Raw genomic sequence first — 5,982 nt, forward strand, 5'->3', positions numbered from 1 at the left:
AAATATCTCCCTCTTTTTCAAAAATTCTTTTTAATTAACTAATTGATTCAAAATTCAATTTTAATTTATTTCTTCTTCTAATTTTCGAAAATCACTAACTCTTTTTCAAAAATTATTTTCAAAAACCTCCCTCTCTCATCCTCTTCTATTTATTTATTTATTTACTAACATCTCTTCCTCACTCACCAAAAATCCGAACCCCCTCTCTCTCTCTGAGTTCAGATTTTCTCTTCTTCTTTTCTTCTACTTTTCTTTTCTTCCACTCACCTAAAGGGAACCTCTATACCTGGGTAAAAAGGATCCCTATTATTATTATTTTTCTGTTCCCTCTTTTTCATATGAGCAGGAGCAAGGACAAGAATATTCTTGTTGAAGAAGACCCTAAACTTGAAAGGACTCTGAAGAGAAAATTAAGAGAAGCTAAAATACAACAATCCAGAGATAACCTTACAGAAATTTTCGAACAGGAAGAGGAGATGGCAGCTGAAAATAATAATGCAAGGAGGATGCTTGGTGACTTTACTGCACCTAATTCCAATTTACATGGAAGAAGCATCTCCATCCCCACCATTGGAGCAAACAATTTTGAGTTGAAACCTCAATTAGTTTCTCTGATGCAGCAGAACTGCAAATTCCATGGACTTCCATCTGAAGATCCTTTTCAGTTCTTAACTGAATTTTTGCAGATCTGTGATACTGTTAAGACTAATGGAGTAGATCCTGAAGTCTACAGGCTCATGCTTTTCCCTTTTGCTGTAAGAGACAGAGCTAGAGTGTGGTTGGACTCTCAACCCAAAGATAGCCTGAACTCTTGGGATAAGCTGGTCACGGATTTCTTAGCCAAGTTCTTTCCTCCTCAAAAGCTTAGTAAGCTTAGAGTGGATGTTCAAACCTTCAAACAGAAAGAAGGTGAATCCCTCTATGAAGCTTGGGAGAGATACAAGCAACTGACCAAAAAGTGTCCTTCTGACATGCTTTCAGAATGGACCATCCTGGATATATTCTATGATGGTCTGTCTGAATTAGCTAAGATGTCATTGGATACTTCTGCAGGTGGATCCATTCACCTAAAGAAAACGCCTGCAGAAGCTCAAGAACTCATTGACATGGTTGCTAATAACCAGTTTATGTACACTTCTGAGAGGAATCCTGTGAGTAATGGGACGCCTCAAAAGAAGGGAGTTCTTGAAATTGATACTCTGAATGCCACATTGGCTCAGAATAAAATATTGACTCAGAAAGTCAATATGATTTCTCAAAGTCTGAATGGAATGCAAGCTACATCCAACAGTACTCAAGAGGCATCTTTTGAAGAAGAAGCTTATGATCCTGAGAATCCTGCAATTGCAGAGGTGAATTACATGGGTGAACCATATGGAAACACCTATAATCCCTCATGGAGAAATCACCCAAATCTCTCATGGAAGGATCAAAAGCCTCAACAAGGCTTTAATAATGGTGGAAGAAACAGGTTTAGCAATAGCAAGCCTTTTCCATCATCCACTCAGCAACAGACAGAGAACTCTGAACGAAATACTTCTAATTTAGCAAACTTAGTCTCTGATCTATCTAAGGCCACTGTGAGTTTCATGAATGAAACAAGGTCCTCCATTAGAAATTTGGAAGCACAAGTGGGCCAGCTGAGTAAAAGGATCACTGAAATCCCTCCTAGTACTCTCCCAAGCAATACAGAAGAAAATCCAAAAGGAGAGTGCAAGGCCATTGAATTGATCACCATGACCGAACCTGTAAGGGAGGGAGAGGACGTGAATCCCAGTGAGGAAGACCTCCTAGGACGTCCAGTGATCAATAAGGAGTTTCCCTTTGAGGAACCAAAGGAATCTGAGACTCATCTAGAGACCATAGAGATTCCAATGAACCTCCTTACGCCCTTCATGAGCTCTGATGAGTATTCTTCTTCTGAAGAGAATGAGGATGTTACTGAAGAGCAAGTTGCCAAGTTCCTTGGTGCAATCATGAAGCTGAATGCCAATTTATTTGGTGGTGAGACTTGGGAAGATGAACCTCCCTTGTTCACCAATGAACTGAGTGATCTGGATCAACGGACATTGCCTCAGAAGAAACAGGATCCTAGAAAGTTCCTAATACCTTGTACCATAGGCACCATGATCTTTGAAAAGGCTCTGTGTGACCTTGGTTCAGGGATAAACCTCATGCCCCTCTCTGTAATAGAGAAACTGGGAATCTTTGGGGTGCAAGCTGCTAAAATCTCATTAGAGATGGCAGACAATTCAAGAAAACAAGCTTATGGACAAGTAGAGGACGTGTTAGTAAAGGTTGAAGGCTTTTACATCCCTGCTGATTTCATAGTCCTAGATACTGGGAAGGATGAGGATGAATCCATCATCCTTGGAAGACCCTTCCTAGCCACAGCAAGAGCTGTGATTGATGTTAACAGAGGTGAACTAGTCCTTCAATTGAATGAGGACTCCCTTGAGTTTAAAACTCAAGGACATCCTTCTGTAAACATGGAAAAGAGGCACAGTAAGCTTCTCTCAAAACAGAGTCAACCAGAGCCCCCACAGTCAAACTCTAAGTTTGGTGTTGGGAGGCCACAACCAAACTCTAAATTTGGTGTTGAACTCCCATATCCAAACTCTAAGTTTGGTGTTGGGGAGTCTCAACAATGCTCTGAACATCTGTAAGGCTCCATAAGAGCCCACTGTCAAGCTATTGACATTAAAGAAGCGCTTGTTGGAAGGCAACCCAATTTTTATTTATCTAATTTTATTTTTATTGCTATTTCATGTTTTATTAGGTTCATGATCATGTGGAGTCATAAAATAAATATAAAAATTGAAAACGGAATCAAAAACAACAGAAGAAAAATCACACCCTGGAGGAGAATCTCATTGGCGTTTAAACGCTAGTAAGGAGCATCTGTCTGGCGTTCAACGCCAGAACAGAGCATGTTTCTGGCGTTGAACGCCAGAAACAAGCAGCATCCTGGCGTTCAGACGCCAGAAATGCACAGTGAAGAAAGCTGGCGCTGAACGCTAGAAACAAGTATCTGGCTGGCGTTCAACGCCAGAAATATGCTGCATCTGGGCGTTGAACGCCCAGAACAAGCATCAATTCGGTGTTTAAATGCCAGAATTGCATGCAAAGGCATTTTACATGCCTAATTGGTGCAGGGATGCAAATCCTTGACACCTCAGGATCTGTGGACCCCACAGGATCCCCACCTACCACCACTCACTCTATTCCCTCTTCTCAATGTTCATCCTCTCTTTCCAATAAACACTCTTCCCCAAAACTCTTCACCAATCACCTCAATCTCTCTTCCCTATCACCACTTCACCACTCACATCCATCCACTCTTCCCCATAAACCTACCTCATAAACTCCACCTACCTTCAAAATTCAAAATCAATTTCTCACCCAAAATCCACCCTTATGGCCGAACCTTACCCCCCCTCCCTTCCCTATATAAAGCCCTCCATTCTTCTTCATTTTCACACAACACAACCCTCTCTTCTCATTCTTGGCCGAAACACATCTCTCTCTCCCTCTTCTCTATTTCTTCTTCTTCTTCATCTATTCTTTCTTCTCTTGCTCGAGGGCGAGCAATATTCTAAGTTTGGTGTGGTAAAAGCATAAGCTTTTTATTTTTCCATTACCATTGATGGCACCCAAGACCAGAGAATCCTCTAGAAAAGGAAAAGGGAAGACAAAAGCTTCCACCTCCGAGTCATGGGAGATGGAAAGATTCATCTCCAAAGCTCATCAAGACCACTTCTATGATGTTGTGGCCAAGAAGAAGGTGATCCCCGAGGTCCCTTTCAAACTCAAGAGAAATGAGTATCTGGAGATCCGACACGAGATCCATAGAAGAGGTTGGGAAGTTCTAACAAACCCCATCCAACAAGTCGGAACTCTAATGGTTCAAGAGTTCTATGCTAATGCATGGATCACAAGGAACCATGATCAAAGTAAGAACCCGAACCCAAAGAATTATCTCACCATGGTTCAAGGGAATTACTTAGATTTTAGTCTGGAAAACGTGAGGTTGGCGTTTAACTTGCCCATGATGCAAGGAGATGCACGCCCCTACACTAGAAGGGTCAACTTTGATCAAAGGTTAGACCAAGTCCTCATGGACATATGTGTGGAAGGAGCTCAATGGAAGATTGACTCAAAAGGCAAACCGGTTCAACTAAGAAGACTGGGCCTTAAGCCTGTAGCTAGAGGATGGTTGGAGTTCATTCAATGCTCAATCATTCCCACTAGCAACCGGTCCAAAGTTACTATAGATCGGGCCATCATGATCCATAGCATCATGATTGGAGAAGAGGTGGAGGTTCATGAGATTATACCTCAAGAACTCTACAAGGTGGCTGACAAGTCCTCCACTGTGGCAAGGTTAGCTTTTCCTCACCTCATTTGCCATCTATGCAATTCGGCTGGGATTGACATAGAAGGAGACATTCCCATTGAGGAAGAGAAGCCCATCACTAAGAAAAGGATGGAGCAAACAAGAGAGCCCATTCATGGAGCTCAAGAGACGCATGAAGCTCATCACCATGAGATCCCGAAGATGCCTCAAATGCATTTTCCTCCACAAAACTATTGGGAGCAAATCAACACCTCCCTAGGAGAATTAAGTTCCAACATGGGACAATTAAGGGTGGAACATCAAGAGCACTCCATCATCCTTCATAAAATTAAAGAAGATCAAAAAGCAATGAGGGAGGAGTAACAAAGACAAGGAAGAGACATAGAAAAGCTCAAGGACATCATTGGTTCCTCAAGGAGAAAATGCCACCATCACTAAGGTGGACTCATTCCTTGTTCTTTCATTCTCTGTTTTTCGTTTTCTATGTTAAGTGCTTATCTAAGTTTGTGTCTTATTACATGATCATTAGTATTTAGTAACTTTGTCTTAAGGTTATAAATGTCCTATGAATCCATCACCTCTCTTAAATGAAAAATGTTTTAATTCAAAAGAACAAGAAGTACATGAGTTTTGAATTTATCCTTGAACTTAGTTTAATTGTATTGATGTGGTGACAATGCTTCTTGTTTTCTGAATGAATGCTTGAACAGTGTATATGTCTCTTGAAGTTGTTATTCATGAATGTTAAATATGTTGGCTCTTGAAAGAATGATGACAAGGAGACATGTTATTTGATAATCTGAAAAATCATAAAAATGAGTCTTGAAGCAAGAAAAAGCAGCAAAGAACAAAGCTTGCAGAAAAAAAATAGAAAGAAAAAGAAAAAGCAAGCAAAAAATGCAAATAACCCTTAAAACCAAAAGGCAAGGGTCATAAAAAGGATCCCAAGACTTTGAGCATCAGTGGATAGGAGGGCCTAAAGGAATAAAATCCTGGTCTAAGCGGCTAAACCAAGCTGTCCCTAACCATGTGCTTGTGGCGTGAAGGTGTCAAGTGAAAACTTGAGACTGAGCAGTTAAAGTCAAGGTCCAAAGCAAAAGAAGAGTGTGCTTAAGAAACCTGGACACCTCTAATTGGGGACTTTAGCAAAGCTAAGTCACAATCTGAAAAGGTTCACCCAATTATGTGTCTGCGGCATTTATGTATCCGGTGGTAATACTGGAAAACAAAGTGCTTAGGGCCACGGCCAAGACTCATAAAGTAGCTGTGTTCAAGAATCAACATACTGAACTAGGAGAATCAATAACACTATCTGAACTCTGAGTTTCTATAGATGCCAATCATTCTGAACTTCAGTGGATGAAGTGAGATGCCAAAACTATTCAAGAGGCAAAAAGCTACAAGTCCCGCTCATCTGACTGGAGCTATGTTTCATTGATAGTTTGGAATTTATAGTATATTCTCTTCTTTTTATCCTATTTGATTTTCAGTTGCTTGGGGATAAGCAACAATTTAAGTTTGGTGTTGTGATGAGCGGATAATTTATACGCTTTTTGGCATTGTTTTTAGTAGGATCTAGTTACTTTTAGGGATATTTTTATTAGTTTTTATGTTAAATTCACATT

The 5,982-nt window shown here is 40.5% G+C and overlaps 1 non-coding gene across 1 annotated transcript; it reads right to left on the reverse strand.

The window, feature by feature from the left end:
- Nucleotides 1–869: 869 nt before the first annotated feature.
- On the reverse strand, nt 870–977 carry LOC112732142 (small nucleolar RNA R71). Its single transcript, XR_003167879.1, has one exon. It is a non-coding gene; the product is annotated as a small nucleolar RNA R71 (small nucleolar RNA).
- Nucleotides 978–5,982: the final 5,005 nt, after the last annotated feature.

The sequence above is a fragment of the Arachis hypogaea genome, chromosome 12, assembly GCF_003086295.3.
Source record: "Arachis hypogaea cultivar Tifrunner chromosome 12, arahy.Tifrunner.gnm2.J5K5, whole genome shotgun sequence".
In the NCBI taxonomy this organism is placed as follows: Eukaryota; Viridiplantae; Streptophyta; class Magnoliopsida; order Fabales; family Fabaceae; genus Arachis; species Arachis hypogaea.